Here is a 19495-nt window from a genome sequence, read left to right as displayed (position 1 = left end):
TCCTGTTTTTATTCTGTAGCATGCCTTGCTCATCCTGAATGTATGCTGTCTCTGAGCAGGGAGGCTTTACTTTGAGGGTTTTGTTCTGCCCATTTTTCATTTTCTTAAAGCAGTTATGAAATTCATACACACCAAGAAGCAAATAAAACCATGAAGATGTTTGTGCCAGTTCAGCTAGACAGTCAGAGTTGGGATTCTCTTTCAGTTGAGCTCAAACTATCTGACATAATGCTGCATGTTAAATTTCCCATTGGCATCTAGCCAAAGCACAAGCCTTCATAACTGCTACAGCCTACTTTGTTGCTATGCATTATTTAGAGCCGGTTATATAGATGATGGAACTGTATTGTGAAAGTAGGGTTCCCACTACAGGTAGTTTGTGTCATAGATGATGATAACGCATATACTGTCACCATCCATGGCACAAACCGTTTGTTCAGATATGTGTGTTGCAACAGTCCGCATTGCTATTATGACATGTCTGACTTCCGTCTGGTGTTCATAAAAATCATGCAACTAACATGTCAGATCATGTTTCAATCGAATCTATACTTAAGGGTCTGTCAACATGTACATTTATGTATCTTCTGCCTCTGAAGAAGCAGGTTTATCCTGTGAAATAGCTGTAAGGCTTAGATTTGTTGCATGTACTTATTGAAGGTGTCGGGAGTTTATTAACCTCCCTGGTGGTAAGCCCGTTTATGCCGCCGGAAGGCACCGCTCAGGCCCCGCTGGGCCGATCTGCATAATTTTTTTTTCTACACGCAGCTAGCACTTTGCTAGCTGCGTGCGCAATGCGATCGCCACCGCTACCCGCCGATCCGCCGCTATTCGTCGCGCTGCGGCCACCTCCACCCCCCCCCCCCAGGCCCCGTGCGCTGCCTGGCCAATCAGTGCCAGGCAGCGATGTGGGGTGGATCGGAGTCCCCTTTGACGTAACGACGTCATCCGGCCCGTCGCCATGGCGACGGGGGAAGCCACCCAGGAGATCCCGTTCTTTGATCGGAGGGGTTGGGGGGACCTTGTCTCGCTACATGAAAAAAAAATTTGAAAAAATGACTTTGCTGCCCTCTGGCGGATTTTGATAAACTTGCAAAGGTGACTTGCAAATCCTTCTGGTGCCCGGAGAACTTTACTTGTTTTTACTTCAACATGTAGATTTATCATAGGACCATTTTAGGCTGTAGTGTCAACCCAGCCAAACAGTTGTTTCACTGCACAGCACTTGATTAAGTGCCGCCTGAGAGAGACAGAGAGTGTGAGAGTAACAGCATACACATTAGTAGCTGAAATTGGCAGTTGTGTGGTGTTTACTGCCCCACATTGTGTCTGACAGATATTTACTCTGCTCAGCTCTCCACCTGCACTATTCAAAGGCAAACGACAAATGCACAACTAAAACTAAAAAGACTTGTCAGCAGTCACAGGCAATAATGTTTACCATCATTGGGCCCTTGCAAAATAGAACTTTGTTAAAGCAAACCTGAACTGAGAAAAGTAAAAGTAAACATATATTTGTCATAATTTCCTCCCGTATTGGTCTACTCATCAATTTCTTTCTGCTCTCCTGCATCCTGTTTGTCCACTGTGATAGATGGAATTCTCCGTCCTCCATTTTAAAAATGGCTATTACACCATAACAGCCTCCTGTTTTTGTTAAACAATTATCACCCACTTGAGCCATAGGGAAACAGGGAGATTACCTTGCTCATCAGTTGTCCTTTCAGTTATAACTGGCACCAAATGAATATATATATATATATATATATATATATATATATATATATATATAAAATATATATATATATATATATATATATATATATATATATATATATATATATATATATATATACTGTAATATATATTATTATATACTGACAGCAATTGATATATTTCAGTTATGGCAAAATCTTGTCAGAAAGGAAGGAATCGTTGAGCTGGAATGGTGAAATGGAAGAAAATGGTGAGCTACTGAGAGGAACTGACTGCAGGGTAAGTATGTAATATTCATTTGCAGGTGCATCGTGTGTTTATTTTAAATAATTTATCTTGGTTCAGGTTCATTTTAAGATCTGCTGGTTTATAGAGTTCATGTTCTCATGCTGCTTCCTGGCTTGACAAAAAAAAACCCAGAAGTGAACCACAGGTTCAATCAGATCCACTGTGTAGCTTTACAGGGCTCATGTTCTCATGCTGCTCTTCAGAATGAATCATTTGCTTCCTTGCTTGACAAAAACCCAATTGTGGCATCATACTGCCCTCCACAGAGACCACCACTGAGTTAGAACATTGAATAAAATAATGATGAGCTTCAAATTGAAATCTTTGGAATGTAGCACACAGGCCTCACCCAATTACAATAAAGAGAATGATCTCTACCAATGGGATCATTTTCTAGTTTGCCATACTGTTGGCATGGGCCTTTTGTTTAAGCTGTTCAGTTATCTTACACGCAACACCACTGCTCACAAATCAGGCAAGAATGGGTTAATGTGGGCAGACAAGCTCAGTCTTTAATGGAGTAATTACTAATAATTAATCCAGAATACTCCGTTGATTTGAATGACAACAAACAGGCCATACTGCGTAAAACAAAAGCCACAGCTCCGCTTTTGTTTCCGACTCAAAAGATGCCCACAGACTGTTTTCACAGTAACTGGGGCTTTGTGCTCACAAATTCCTAAATTATCTCAGCAGTGTCACGTCAGAACTCACACCGGCAGAAGAAAGATCTGTGGGGACTTGAGTTTCAGGAGGAAAGGCGTATCATAGAATCATGTTTCAGCGCTAACAAAGGGAAGTCTTTGTTGGATAAGAAGAAAACCGGTATTCTATTGGAACTTGTGCATCCCAAGAGCATGCAAGCCCATCGAAAAAACACAAACAAAGGATGGGCTATGTATCAAGCAGTCTGCTAAGGCACATTGTAACTCATCAATTATTTAATATCGCGTCCTTTGGAGCCACATACAAGGTCGTTCATCAAAGTGTCCAAGCGCCAAGGAAGGAAAAAAAGGCACTACAAATGTATCACAGAAACAGCAGCTTCTAGAGTTGAATCAATTTCTCAAATTAGGTTTAAAATCCAGGTTCTCCTTAGTAAATATTTCAGGAAAAAAATCACATTTATATTGTATGTATATTTAAAGTACATCTAAATAGTGCAGTATGCCCAGTACAAAGTGCTGTGATATACTTTTAATGTGCACTGTGTTGCAGAAGCTGGCACAGGAATTGCTCAGTGAAATATTCCTGTTCTATGAACCAGGTGTTATTCATTTTAATAACCTTCTGGCAGCTTTGGATTGATCAAGAGAGTCATGTAGCAAACAGATAACATGAAACAGAATTCTGTACAAGAGCGGCTTGGTCCTTCCTAGTCATACTGCCATCTTTCAAAAGAATAATGCTCAAGTGGTCGCTGTAAAAAAAAAAAAAAAAAAGCAAACTGGAAGAAAGCAATACACAGGCCATAGCGTATGTTGTAGCAGGTAAGGCAGCTGGTACAATAAATTTGCTATTACAATCAAGTTCACAAACCTGGAGGTGTGTTTGCTTTGCTTCTGAATCTAAAATGTAATGTAAAGAAAATTCTTCTAGTTTGAAAATGAAATCTATAAACTTGGAGGAGCTAGTTTAGAAGGCATTTGTGCTAACTAAAAAAAACTACAGGTAAGTCCACGTTAATTCTTTATTTTATTATATAAATAACATGCAGTTCGGAAGATGAATAACTGGTCAAAGGTTCACACCTAAAACAAAACAAATGTTTCCTTTCGATAGTGTGGAAAAGACAGAACCTCTTCTGTATTGCCATTTGTGTCTCCAGGTCTGACTGAGCTGAATGGGCTACATTTCTCTTACAGGACAGGTGTAGGTAGATTTTTTTATTTTTTTTTTTTACTCGCAGAGAGAGTAAAAAAAGAGTTAAAACACATCAATTTTTTCCTGCTACCCGTCATTTCCTGTGCTAGTGGCCAGCAGGATGTTACATTTCTGGAGATCCATTATAGTTGGGAGTCCTTCAGTTTTATGTCTTTGATACTGTAAATCTCAGAGCTTTCTGCCACGGAGTTCATTGCTCTGTATCGTGGGGTAACATGTACTTTTGAAACAGACAATGGGGTGTGTTTACTAAACTAAACAGGTAAAGTTCAGTGGACACAACATTCAGATTACACAAACTATGTACATGTTATGTTACATGTATAACATGCGTTACTGGCTGGCCGGGTCAGCCAGTAATGGCTGGGACCCACTTGAAATTGCAATCGCTGATGCTTTTGTTAGTTATTTTTGAGGCGATTGCCATTGTTTTTGGAACTTTTTTTTTTAGTTTAATGCTAGGGATTTGCGTATCTATTTTTCTTCTGGGTAGTAAAATTGCTGCAAAATCTCCCAAAGTCACACATTTTACACACAGTGCTGGCTGCAATAATGATTTGGACTAGTCTGGACTAGTGATGGTAATTTTCTTAATACAAACAGCAGTGACACACTTGTATTTAAATTAGAGCTAAAATCAGTAATGGAAGTTAATTGCATTATTGATGAGATCCTAATATTAAGCTATTTTAAGGGTACTTAAAATGGAGCTGAAGTCAGTTTATTTCCTTACACAAAAAATAATTAATGTGAACTCAGATGAGGAAACACAGCCTATTGCAATTAATGGGCTGCCATCCAATTCACGTGTGGGTAAAAAAATCGGATGGCATGCTGCATAAAAATGGGTTTTGGGAAGGAATTCGGATGCATCACCCATAATAGCTATGCCGGCAACACATGTTGCAAGATGCATGCCAGCACACAGTGGAATCAGGCCCTTAAAGGGGCACTATGGTGAAAATGATGCTGTTCCATTATCCCCACATCATTTATTTAATATGGACAGAATAACTTTCACCATAGAGTTTGTGTTAAAGAAAATCTGCAACTAAAAAAAGTTCCCCTGGGGGGTACTCACCTCGGGTGGCGGAAGCCTCTGGATTCTATCGAGGCTTCTCACGTCCTCCTGTGTCCCACGCTGGCAGCGATAAAGCTCCCCGAACAGCGGGGATGTAAATATTTACCTTCCAGACTCCAGCGCAGGCGCAGTAGCGGCTCTCCGCTCAGAGCAGAAATAGGCGATCTCTGACGGTCCACTCTACTGCGCAGGCGCAAGTTGCCTGCGTAGAAGAGCGGACCAAACAGAGATCGGCTATTTCCGAGCGGAAAGCCGCAACAGCGCCTGCGCTGGAGTCTGGAAGGTAAATATTGCACAGCCTGAAAAATTGTCAGCTGTGCATTCCGTGGGCTGCAGCGAGACCGCCGGGGGACACAGGAGGATTGGGGAAGCCTCGATAGGATCTAAAGGCTTCCCCCTACCGAGGTGAGTAAGTCCCAGGGGAACATTTTTCGATTCAGAGCCTCTTTTAAAAAAAAAAGCTTTAAACACATCTCTACCTCCCTACACATCTGAGCTGTCGTCATTAGTGATAAGAATCCGACAGACTGGCTCACTGCTTAAAGGGGAACTGAAGAGAGAGGTATATGGAGGCTGTCATGTTTATTTCCTTTTAGACAATACCAGTTGCCTGGCAGCCCTGCTGATCCTCTGCCTCTAATACTATTAGCCATAGCCCCTGAACAAGCATGCAGCAGATCAGGTGTTTCAGTGGTTCAGACTTATAAGTCTGATCTGACAAGACTAGCTGCATGCTTGTTTCTGGTTTTAATCAGATACTACTGCAGAGAAATAGACCAGCAGGGCTGCCAGGTAACTGGTATTGATTAAAAGGAAATAAACATGACAGCCTCCATATACCTCTCTCTTCAGTTCCCCTTTAACTGCTACTGACATTCTACAGCTAATTTACAGCATGGGCAGCTCAGACACTACAGACAGAGCAGTGCTATGTAACTAGCTATGTAAATAAACTGCCAATTAGTTATTTTACTTAGCAGCCTTTTTATGTATTTTTTTACTTAGCTAGTTACATAGAACGTGTTGTAAATCAGCTGTAGAGTGTTAGCAGCAGTTAAGCAGAGAGCCAGTCTGTCGGATTCTTATCACTAATGACGCAGCTCAGATGTGTGGGGAGATAGAGATGTGTTTAAAGCTTTATTTTTTTTTTTTTAACATCAACTCTATGGTGGAAGTTATGCTGTCCATATTAAATAAATGATGTGGGGATAATGAAACAGCATAATTTTCGCCGTAGTGCCCCTTTAAGAAATCCAATTTACAGCTTTGGTCCCGCCCCCATTATTTCTTGGCTGCCAAGGAGATTTACTGTTATTTATTATTTACAGCACAATCTAAAAAGCAACCAGCGCCACCTTGTGGTAAGCTGGAAAAATAACATTAATAATGATTTAGGGAAGATTAGGAAAGTTTTTCCAATGATCCCACACCAGATGGAAACTTTTTTAATCTCCCCTGTGGATGTATACCAATTTTTTTATATGGAAGGAAGTTGTTCGCTCATTTAACCCATGTGGCAAGTGTGGGTGATGCGGGCAAAAGCCATCTGCACGTCACCTCTTGTCTAGCCATGTCTCCGTTACAAAAGGTCTTTTGTGAAGCATCTATCTCTTCATCGTGAATGACTCCTAGCATACACAGTAATGGGTCTGATTCAATTGGGCAGACCATTTTGTCATGAATAAATTGGGTAACTTGTTTCCTTAAATCAGACAAAGGTGGGCATGTCCATATAAGATGAAAGAATGTAGGAGAAGGGGCAGCACATTTAGGACAGGTATCTGATGTTGTAGGGTTGTATTTGGCCATCTTATTAGGGGTTAAGTATGCTTGGTGTATGATATATGTTTGGGTGATTCTGTCTTTCACACATGGAGAGACTTTTTAAACTATAAACAGGGCGTCATCCCAATCCTCATCTGTGATATCGAATACTGACATTTCCCATTTTGTCAGAGAAGGTGTAGTAAGTTTCAAGAGCTTTATAATCAAGCAGGGTCTTATACATTTCTCCAATCATATGTCTGGTAGGACCATCTTGAATCAATTTTAGAACAGGAGAGTAGTAAAGGGTGATAGGGTTCTGAGGAAATTGCTTATTAAAGGCGTGTCGGACCCCACCAATATCGGAATTCATGTGTAAGGGATAGCTTATATTTGGAGGAAAGTTCTTGGAAGGAGAGCAAGTTGCCATTTTCCATGATATGCTTTATTAATATTATTTCTTTGTTGGACCAAAAGTGGCGATCTGGAATTGTCAGAAATTCGGGGAGATGAGGATTGTCCCACAACGGAGTGTGTGCTTCCAGTCCCTTTTCAAGGTATAGCTTATGAATACATTGCCACACTCTAACAGCTCGTGTCACGATAGTGTTGTTGTGTTTGCCCATTGTGATAGAAGCAGAGGTTTGTCTTTAGATGACTGGGGGTACTGTGGTGAATTAGGCTATGTATGATACACACTAAGACATACATAGGTTATGGTTTATAGCTGTTCTTCCCTCCTTTTTAAGATTATGCTGCTATTTTTAATACATTTAGTTATTTGTGGCACCTGAAATGCCATAAGTTTTATACCAATTATTATGGCACTATGCTCTTTGTTTTTTTTTCTGCTGCTCATTTGTATGCATTTGCATTTTTATGCAGTTTTTGTGTTTTGCGTTTTTATTAATGTCCCTAATCAATAGAGTTAAATACAGTAACGCATACAAAAAAAACATGTTTAAACGCAATCTCCTGTGTCTCCGAGATACATAATTTGCGTTTTACATGTGTTTGTGGAAATATACAGCAAGTTGTGCGTTTTCAAAATCGCACAATGTAACATGCACATATATGCATTTTTACATGCGGCCCATGGACTTGCATTAGTGGCAAAAATGCTAGCGTTTCTGACTAATGTGTTCCTAGCCTGAAAGGTATACAGTGGCTTGCAAAAGTATTCAGCCCCCTTGAAGTTTTCCACATTTTGTCATATTACTGCCACAAACCTGAATCAATTTTATTGGAATACCACATGAAAGACCAATACAAAGTGGTGTACACGTGAAAAGTGGAACAAAAATCATACATGATTCCAAACATTTTTTACAAATCAATAACTGCAAAGTGGGGTGTGTTATTCAGCCCCCTTTGGTCTGAGTGCAGTCAGTTGCCCATAGACATTGCCTGATGAGTGCTAATGACTAAATAGAGTGCACCTGTGTGTAATCTAATGCCAGTACAAATACAGCTGCTCTGTGACGGCCTCAGAGGTTGTCTAAGAGAATATTGGGAACAACAACACCATGAAGTCCAAAGAACACTCCAGACAGGTCAGGGATAAAGTTATTGAGAAATTTAAAGCAAGCTTAGGCTACAAAAAGATTTCCAAAGCCTTGAACATCCCACGGAGCACTGTTCAAGCGATTATTCAGAAAAGGAAGGAGTATGGCACAACTGTAAACCTACCAAGACAAGTCCGTCCACCTAAACTCACAGGCCGAACAAGGAGAGCGCTGATCAGAAATGCAGTCAAGAGGCCCATGGTGACTCTGGACGAGCTGCAGAGATCTACAGCTCAGGTGGGGGAATCTGTCCATAGGACAACTATTAGTCATGCACTACACAAAGTTGGCCTTTATGGAAGAGTGGCAAGAAGAAAGCTATTGTTAACAGAAAAGCATAAGAAGTCCCGTTTGCAGTTTGCCACAAGCCATGTGGAGGACACAGCAAACATGTGGAATAAGGTGCTCTGGTCAGATGAGACCAAAATTGAACTTTTTGGCCAAAATGCAAAACGCTATGTGTGGCAGAAAACTAACACTGCACATCACTCAGAATGCACCATCTCCACTGTCAAATATGGTGCTGGCAGCATCATGCTCTGGGGGTGCTTCTCTTCAGCAGGGACAGGGAAGTTGGTCAGAGTTGATGGGAAGATGGATGGAGCCAAATGCAGGGCAATCTTGGAAGAAAACCTCTTGGAGTCTGCAAAAGACTTGAGACTGGGGCGGAGGTTCACCTTCCAGCAGGACAATGACCCTAAACATAAAGCCAGGGCAATAATGGAATGGTTTAAAACAAAACATATCCATGTGTTAGAATGGCCCAGTCAAAGTCCAGATCTAAATCCAATCGAGAATCTGTGGCAAGATCTGAAAACTGCTGTTCACAAACGCTGTCCATCTAATCTGACTGCGCTGGAGCTGTTTTGCAAAGAAGAATGGGCAAGGATTTCAGTCTCTAGATGTGCAAAGCTGGTAGAGACATACCCTAAAAGACTGGCAGCTGTAATTGCAGCAAAAGGTGGTTCTACAAAGTGTTGACTCAGGGGGCCGAATAATTACGCACACCCCACTTTGCAATTATTTATTTGTAAAAAATGTTTAGAATCATGTATGATTTCCGTTCCACTTCTCACGTGTACACCACTTTGTGTTGGTCTTTCACGTGGAATTCCAATAACATTGATTCATGTTTGTGGCAGTAATGTGACAAAATGTGGAAAACTTCAAGGGGGCCGAATACTTTTGCAACCCACTGTATATTATTTTGGAGCTGTTTTTCCTCTCATTTTTTTCATGGGTTTATTTTTTTAGCTTTTTGCAATAGAATTTAGGTCCACTTTAAGTGGAGAGACCCATTATAAGCTGCTTATCTGTGTTCATATTAAACCACCACACACACATTCTCTGATGTCTTATTTGTGTTTGCAGTCCTGGATAAATGTACCTCTCTTTACAGCATACTGACACAGAAGAGCAAATGTATTATGTTGTTGGACATTGAAAAAAAAAGCTGTTACGAAGAAATAGAATAGCTTTGTAATTGTGAAAGAACACAAGTATTTATCAGGAGAAAGCATAGGACAACACGTTCCCCCATTCACACACGCATTGACTTTGCCATTTTCACAGTAGTGAACCCAGCGGGGAGCATTGTAAATAGTAAAAGGATTTTGGGCCCATTTCCACTACTTGAATTGGTGCGCATTTTTCATGCTTTAAAATTGGCATTAGAATGCATGGTACATAATAATAGTACATGAAAGTTTATCGTATACTCTCCATTCTATGTGAAAACGGATAGCACGCAGTAATAATTTGTCGGATGTGACTACTTTTCGCATGTAGTGTATCTCAATGGGAAATGCATGTGTAGTTAGGTGTACGCATTTTTCAGATGTGTGGTTTTTTTTTTTTTTTACATCATGGATACCTTTATTGCCCTGTGTAGAATTGCATACTAGAAAAAAGCCACAAATGCATGCAAAAATGCACAAAAGACACATGGAAGTGCATTTAACCAAGAGCCATTTTCCTCTGTCAGTGCTCCTCCCATTCACTTGGCAAAGTTTTTATTATAGCTTATCACACCTAAATTATCTGTATCTTGTTTTCACAAATTAGGCTTGTTTTCTTTTTTTTTCTATGCATTTTGTAGGGGAAAACGGAAAAAAAATCACAATTTCTCCAATGCCACCCCCTATAAAACCCACACATTTTACTTGCACATTTGTCCCAGTTATTACAACGTTTAAATTATGTCCCAAGTACAATGTATGGCGACATATTATCATTTGGAAAACAGGTGTATTTTTTTGTCTTGCGTTTTTTTTGTACCCATCAATAATTATAAGTCCATAAAATAACAGCAGTATACCCTCTTTACATATATATTTATAAAGGTCAGACCCTAAGGTAACTATTTTTTTCTTTTTAAGCGTTTGTTTCATAAGTACGGGGGGGGGGGGGGGGGGTAATACGATTTTAATTATGATGAAATGTGTTTTTTAACTTTAATTATACTTTTTGGCCACTAGATTATGGCCATTAGATGACACAGTCTCCTGGAAGTTACCATGAAGTGTTTTTTTTAACTACTATATTTACTTTCACTTTGAAGAATGAACATGCCTCTTGATATGAGGCTTGTTTGTTCATTGTTGCCCCTTCACTTGGCTCAGGGGACTACTTCTTACCCTTCACCAATCTCCCTTCTCTTGCGGCCAATGGGAATGAGTGGTGGCTGCGCACGAGTGCACGCCCCCACCGCAAAATGGCAGGACGTGTTTGTACATCCTATTTGCCACACAAAGGCACAAACTGAACACGCATATACTGAACATCCAGTTTGTGTGAAAAGTTTAAAAAACACAAGTTAAAAATCATGTACTTTGAGACTTTGCAGTGGAAATGGACCTTTTCTGTTGAGTTGTACTATAACTCAACTTACAGTTCGGTAACTTACATTTATACTGTAATTGTATGTGTTGTGAGATACTGGCTTCCAGCCATGAGGTGGTGAAAATGTGGCAATTTTTCTATTATAGATAGAAACTATTGAAAAAAAAGAGAAGCTGTGATAAAACAGTGAAATGTGCTTTTTACAATTTTATCACTGTTTTATAAATAGTCTCATTAATGTATCTCCTATCAACGTTCCAGTAGAACAAAGTGATGAAGAATTCCATGTTTTAGAAGCTCCTGCCATAGCAGAATGGATAACCCTTGAATTGTGTTGGCAACAGTCCCTGTTCCTCCGCGTGTGATTAATAAGAGCAGATCATTTCTGAGCTTAAAAAATTGCTCCTAATTACATATTAGGTCTTAAACACCCCAGCAAACTTCTGCTGATGGTGATTTGGCACAGGCCTCTTTCATTTTGAGAGCATCATCTAATTTTAGTTAAATATAATGCAATCAATGGCAGATGTCTGATATGAAATATGAATATGCTGATGTGCAGTTCTTGAAGAAGGAAAATGCGTTTTTAATCTCGTTAGCATCTTGAAGTATCATTAAACACTTCCAAAGGTGTGTGTCTGGCAGGGTGGCCTCTTGGCTTCTTATTATATGCTGTATTAGAGTGTATCTAGTGCTACACTACATATTAACTAGGAACACACACTTTTCTTTCTTGAAAACTTATGGAATGTTATAGAGAAACACGATTTTATAAAACATGTTTTTTTTGCAATTGAATGGCTACTTATTAAAGACGTCAAGTTAAGTGAACTTGTACTCCCTTACTATACCCAAAGAGGAATGAAATATGTTTTGTATGGTCACGCATTCTGTGCCCGGTGTTCTAAAGAGGAGTTTTAACACCTCCAGGAGAGAGTCCTCCTAGGCCGGGGCTGTCCAACTCCAGGCCTGGAGGGCCATATCCATGCCAGTGTTTAGGATGGACTGAGAAAGAGAGGAATGTGTTCTACTTGATGAGCCACACCTTTCCTGATTCAGTCCCATCAATTAATTTGAGCTGTGCCAGAAATGTGTGAGGACCTCGGCCCTTGAGGACTGGAGTTGGACAGACGTGTCATAGACCAAGACTCTTTGAGCCTTAAGTGCTGCTGTGTTAATCCACCTTTTATGGGCATTCCTAGGTGATTTATACAACTCATGTTCCGCCATCCTCACAAGGTAATTATGTAAAAGCTGTGCAAAAGCTTGTCAATATATAAATCATAATAACCAACGCTATTAACACATTGCCATTAATGCAATATAGATATACTTTCCTGTAACACATACGCTGCAATACAGCAATGTATATATTTATATGCCCAACTATGGTGTTGCAATTCCCACTGCCATCTCCATCAGTATTTCCCCAGTGGGATCAGGCTACATAGCAGCCCAAGTCTCTCAGTGCTTCCGCAACAGCCAATCAGAAAAGCTTTCTGACTGGTTGGCAGCACCATTGATTTGTAAGCACAGAGGGATACTACGTGAAATTCTAAAGTGACAAGTTTTATACACTCTGTTAAAATAAAATACACATATTATTATAACTTAAAAAATAGGAAAATAAATTAAAAATAAACCAATTAAAACCCCTTATAGATAAAATAAAATTCTGTGTCTGGTGGTGTAAGTAAAGCACATTTAAGGGTATTTATAATGATTTTTAGCATTGGGGTCCACATTCATGCTCAGGTGGATTAGAACCCGAATCACAGCGTTTCCTATATAGTAGTTCTAAAGTGCCAAGTCAGTTTCTGTATTCTTGCATCTTGTTAATTAATTATGCACATACTAATTACAGGAAGACTTAATATGTGCATAATAACTGTAATTAGTATGTGCATAATTGATAACGTGTCGTGGAAATAAAAATGGATTTGGCACTTCAAAAATTCTATACCGAAAACTCCATGATTCCGGTGTGAATCCACTTGAACATAAACTTGTATGTCAATTTTTTTTTTAAATGATAGTCCCCAAAACACACATTTTGTATCTGTAACTGTATGAAAAAGGAGAATATGGTTAAACTTGTTGAGGAGGCACATGGCCGGCTAGCTTTGAGCTTCTTACTGGAGGTTCCCAGAACGACAGCCTGGGCACAGGATGACTGCAGGGGGCTGCAAGAAGCCCCAAGTAAGTTAAAATTCTTTTTTTCAGGTTCAAGATTTCCTTTAAAAGGCATTTTAGTGATAAAATAGATAATATCAACTAGGAGAAAACTTGGAAAAAAGGCGAATAGGATCTCTGCGCATAGAACTGAAGTTCACAGGGTTGAGGAAAATTATGTAATTAAATTACAGGGCAAACCTCTCTTCCAGGAGGTGAAACCTCACTGTCTCAAAGAGGAGGTTCAGATTACAGTATTACAGATATTTATGACTGGTTTTCTTAATGGATAAGTTCCACTTTTATTATAATATTGTAAAAAAGATGGGTGTTGCACAACATTTCAAACTGCTGCTAGCTAAGAATTTCTAAACAGTATTTGCAGTTGTCGAGTTCTACACTCTTATATCATTATGTCTTCTAATTTTTAAATAGCGTTTGAGCAGTTTTTGTGTTAGTCGCATTTTAGGCACTCAGTACTGGCCTGAGCAAGTGGGCTTCCAGTCCCACAAAACATAGTTGCATAGTTGTTTGGTTGAAAAAAGACATTCGTCCATCAAGTCCAACCAGGAAAATAAATAAATTAATAAATAAATAAAACTCCATCCTGAACTTGCACATATCCCAGTTGATCCAGGCAACAATTCCTTCCCGACTCAAGATGGCAGTCAGATAAATCTCTGGATCAACTCTTCTGGGAATTACAACAAATCTAGATAAAGCCGGCGCTGGAGGGGTTCACAGAACTAATAAAGCTGCACGTTCCTAAGAGGGGATCCCAGAACCCTCAAAAATAGGTCAAAAACTATTTATCTATGAAGGAGCACGCGCTAAAAGACGGTTAATACTTTTATTCCATAAATTTCTCATAAAATCTAAAATACATAACACACCCACAAATCCAACATTTGTCCAATCCACACACACTGCTCACTTACCAATCACACCCAGAATCAATTTCTCAAAAGCTTGATTATAAATAAAAACAAAACAAAATGAATCACAGGGCTGTGTAATCTATTAATCCTATGTGGACAATATTAATGGCTCTTCTATTGATCTTAGGTAGTCACAGGTATCAATTTCAATAGTTATCCAAGATATGGGGTAATGTTTCCAGTCCCAAAAAAAGTTTAACTCAGCCTGAAAGTCTGAAAAAAATAGCAATCTGAGAATGTTCAATCCACATTAAATGAAATCAATTTCCCTTGTAGATATCAACAAAAAAGGCATACAGTTGCTCGAATCCTGTTCAGAATATATCCACACAGTGCAGGCAGACCTTGCAACAGAATACCTTTGTAAAGCACGCTCCTCTCCCGGTCTTACGAGTTGTGTACGCCGCCGGGTGCTTCAGAGCTTCTTCCCCGTTCAGCTCTTGGCGTTGGTTAGTCGCATACATCACTTCCTGCTGCTAGGTCCAGCGTGACGCTCCCTCTCTCTTCCAATCCGCCGCAAGCTGTTACTTCTGGTGACGTCACCTAAAAGCTGTAGGAACTTTGTTTTATTCAGATGGCCGCTAAGGGCTATCGCGGCCAGCTAAGCTCCTAAACGCTTGAAGAACGGGATTTAATCCTAAAAAATGACCTCTACGCGTTTCAGCTAATTTCCGTTAGCCTTCTTCAGGAGGGTTGGTCTCTTTGTGCATGGTGCTTAATTTATATAGGTTACTCATCTGTTGAAAACACGGCCGTATTTCCACTTGTCAGCTGACCATACACCCTCTCATACTCAGCATTCACTCAACAGTTTTGAATACAGAGATTTGGTTTCCCCTGTCCCACTGCATGAGACAGGATTCAATCTTCTACTATGAACTGAAATGAGTAATAAAACTAGCAGCATGCAGTCACTAAGGATAACAAGTCCCAGCTGGAACCAAACAGCAGAGGATTGGTAGAGGTGACTGTTAATGGTAATTTGCCCTCGCAGATGGTCTCATAACTTTCTTCAATCGCAAGAAAGATTGCAAAAAATCAGCCCCTACTGCAGTCCACTGACTACTATTCCCGTAGTATTGGTTCTCCCAATTCTTCACAGGGGAAAGGAAGGGGGGCTTGAGTCCTTAGCCACATAAAGCATATTGTCATGCAAAGCAGAAACACGGGTGCGGGTATATAACACTGCCCAGCTGGGCTCTTACCACCACTGTTTATGCTGTTTTCATCCGCCCTGCTGCTGCATAGGGTCACGATTCCACCCTCCTCCGCTTGTTATCTTCCTTAGATAGGGACACTCTGCTGCAGTCTCTCCAAGAGGTGTCTCACTACACGCTGATACACAGCTTCCTGGTCAGCTGAGCGTGACGGCCGTGTTACGTGACATGTTTCACTTGGTTAACTCCAAGCTTTCTCAAACGTTAGTTGGGATTGGCTGCTGCCTCTTTCATTTAAATAGTCACGTGGGTTGTGCTCTACCAATTAAAAAACAAACAGATTCTGCCTGGTAACAGCTGATGCAGGCTCAAACCAATCACTGCTTCTTAAACTCTAGCTCAGCTCGATCTAACTATTCACTGTCTCCACTATGGCTGTATTGCATATACCTATGCTTTTAACAGGATATATTCTGGCACTATCTATAGAAAACCTGCACTCACTGTAGTCATGGCTTATATACCTGTTTTTTAAGGGGGGATAAGGGTAATTATGAAGGTTGTGTAGGATTTTTCAATAAACTTTTTTGATACTGTTTGAAGATACCCATCGCCGTTCCATTCTCAGCGGAATGGCGATGGGGACCCGGTTCGCACCGGCCTATGCAAATTTATTTATGTCTTATTGGGAGGACCACCATATATATGGAGAGGGTGGCCCCGGTGCGAGCCGGGTCCTATGGCGACGTTTTATAGATAAAAACAGATATGGGACGGAAATGATTTTTCCATGATTCTCCAATATACAGCACAGTCCAGTGTTATATCCGGTATTGTCCGGAAACATTGGAGTGTGCTGAAGGAAGATAACATTTTAGGGGAATTATTGCCAGATAGGCCAAAGTTGATTTTTAGAAGGGCACCTAATGTTGGTTTATCTATTGCTCTAGCTGCTAATGAGAAAAAAGGGGAATGTGAAACAAATTTAAAGGGGCAACAAGGTTTTATAAGGTGTGGATTGTGCAACAATTGCAGATCGACACAGAATCCTGGAAGAATCATGGAAGTTGTAACAACAACTGGGGTTGTGTATTAGGAAGAGTTGGAGGGGGGGGGGGGGGGTGATTTTATTAGGAAAATGTCCAGAAATGAATCCCGCTGGATTTTTCAGCTAGACACATTGATGCCAAAAGGACTTAATAGCGAAATAGAAACATTCGCCTTTTTTAATGAATAATTAAAAGTGATGGGAGATAGCTCTTATTCACCTTATTTTTTATTTTTATTTTTTAGTAGTTTTTTTTATTATTTTTTATTACGCTATATGTTCGTATGAAGCATCTTTGAAGTAAAGCAGGGCTGTGTATGAATTGTCCTTTTTATGCAGGGCTGTGCATATATATTATTATATAAAAAGAATAAATGCTTCTTCATGGACAAATATTGTATGAAGCATTATAGAGGCAACTAAATGGTTAATGGCAATCCACAACTCCAGATTGAGAAAGTGGGAGGAATAAGATTTACATAGAGGCGGAGCAACAGATGAGTAACCTATATAAATTAAGCACCATGCACAAAGAGACCAACCCTCCTGAAGAAGGCTAATGGAAATTAGCTGAAACGCGTAGAGGTCATTTTTTCGGAGTATAACCCGTTTTTCAAGCGTTTAGGAGCTTAGCTGGCCGCGATAGCGCTTAGCGGCCATCTGAATAAAACAAAGTTCCTACAGCTTTTAGGTGACGTCACCAGAAGTAACAGCTTGCGGTGGATTGGAAGAGAGAGCAAGCTTCACGCTGGACCTAGCAGCAGGAAGTGACGTATGCGACTAACCAACGCCAGGAGCTGAACGGGGAAGAAGCTCTGAAGCACCCGGCGGCGTACACAACTCGTAAGACCGGGAGAGGAGCGTGCTTTACAAAGGTATTCTGTTGCAAGGTCGGCCTGCACTGTGTGGATATATTCTGAACAGGATTCGAGCAACTGTATGCCTTTTTTGTTGATATCTACAAGGGAAATTGATTTCATTTAATATGGATTGAACATTCTGAGATTGCTATCAGACTTTCAGGCTGAGTGAAAGTTTTTTTTGGGACTGGAAACATTACCCCATTTCTTGGATAACTATTGAAATTGATACCTGTGACTACCTAAGATCAATAGAAGAGCCATTAATATTGTCCACATAGGATTGATAGATTACACAGCCCTGTGATTCATATATTTTTTTTTTATTTATTTATAATCAAGCTTTTGAGAAATTGATTCTGGGTGTGATTGGTAAGTGAGCAGTGTGTGTGGATTGGACAAATGTTGGATTTGTGGGTGTGTTATGTATTTTAGATTTTATGAGAAATTTATGGAATAAAAGTATTAACCGTCTTTTAGCGCGTGTTCCTTCATAGATAAATTGTCTTCTGGGAATTACCTAAAAATTATAGGCTTGGATGCCCTTCAATGCAAGGAAAACATCCAAGTACTTTTTTAATGCAGATATAGAGTTTGCCATATCTACTTCCTGAGGTAAGATGTTCCAGATTTTAACCGCTCTCACTGTGAAGGACCCCTTTCTAAATAGATGGCAAAAAACTTTTTTCCTCCACACGCAAATCATGTCCCCCTTGCCCGTAGTACAACAAGCCTTTGTATTGCCCTCTGATGTATTTATACATGTTGATTAGATCACCTCTCAGTCGCCTTTTTTCCAAGCTAATAAGCCCAGTTTTTCCAACCTTTCTTGGTTAGTGAGATCTTCCATCCCTGTGATTAATTTAGTTGCCTGTCTTTGTACCCATTCCAAAAGGTTAATGTCCTTTCTATAGCATGGTGCCCATACTGTATTCCATACTCCAGATGTGGCCTCACAAGTGATTTATACATAGGGGGTAGTATACTTTTTATGCATTCCAGAATATTATTTGCTTTAGCTACCGTTGCTTGGCATTGTATACCATTATCTAACTTATTATCAACCAGTATTCCTAGGTCCTTCTTCAAGTCTGATATTCCCATCTGTATGACATTTATTTTATATGATGATCTACCATTGGCACGTCCAAGGTGCATGACTTTACATTTATCAACATTAAATTTCATCTGCCACGTGCCTGCCTATGTGGCAATGTTGTAAAGTAAACACAGTGCAAATGTACTCTTCTAGGTAGTTGATATGTTTCTCCACTCCTCCACCTGTATGCACTCAATGTGCAGATAGAGCAAACAGGAAGGCTTTTAGTGGAATATACACAAATTTTATTACTAGATAAAAAGGCACATACAGGCAATCCAGGATAGGCACTTACTTTAAGAGGGTCCTAATCCACTTAGGACCCTCCCTGGCTGGTAACTCTTCCCACCCAAAGTGGTACTTAGGCCCCTTAACTCGATCCTGTATCTTTGTTGCCCGCTCCTGTCCCGACTAGTTTAGGCTATTGCCGTCTTCAGGGGATCTGAATTGGCAATGTTGTCAAGATCCTACCAATAGGGAGAAGAATTATGTATCCGGGCACCAGCCAGCAATAATGCTTAGATCACACCTTTATTACATCCACCTGGAATTCCAAACAAACGATATATACAGTCGGCCTAACAGCCGTTTCGCAGGAGCACCTGCTTCTTCAGAGGAAACATTGACAGTAAATGGCATACAGAGAGTTTAAATACATTTACAGTTCATAGAAAATGGGCTTACCGCACTTCAACATCCGCCCCACTGCCGAGGGCACGCTTCCGTGTCTAGCGCCGCCCCGAGCCACTGATTCGCTTGAAGACTCTGACGTCACCCTCTCGGGCACGTCTTTCAGGCGCTGCCTGATTGGTTAGTCGGGGGTCAGGTGACTGATACGCCACATCCCTTTCTCAGATGCGGAGAGTGGTATCGGTGAAGGGGCTGGGTCAGCGTCTAGTTGCCTAGACGACGGGCCCTGAAGTGCGGTGTACCTACGATATAAAAACAAACAGAACAATAAATTAAAATCATTAGAGCAAAGGGGTATTGCAAATCATATTCACAATAGTATATATAGAGAAGGAAGGGAACACCTATATTATAGTGAGGCCGTATTACCAATATACTATCTCGCAAGATAT

General features: G+C 40.3%; 1 long non-coding RNA gene across 1 annotated transcript in view; it reads right to left on the bottom strand.

Moving 5' to 3' along the window:
* Positions 1 to 15584, bottom strand: part of LOC137520865 (uncharacterized) — a 51893-nt gene extending 36309 nt beyond the window's left edge. The window contains exon 1 of the long non-coding RNA XR_011021954.1: positions 14609 to 15584. This is a non-coding gene — a long non-coding RNA (uncharacterized lncRNA). The remainder of the gene's footprint in view (positions 1 to 14608) is intronic.
* Between the last annotated feature and the right edge of the window lie 3911 nt (positions 15585 to 19495).

Source organism: Hyperolius riggenbachi, chromosome 1, assembly GCF_040937935.1.
Source record: "Hyperolius riggenbachi isolate aHypRig1 chromosome 1, aHypRig1.pri, whole genome shotgun sequence".
Lineage (NCBI taxonomy): Eukaryota > Metazoa > Chordata > Amphibia > Anura > Hyperoliidae > Hyperolius > Hyperolius riggenbachi.
The sequence above is the reverse complement of the archived record's forward strand: the minus strand, read 5'-3'. Positions and strand labels throughout refer to the sequence as shown.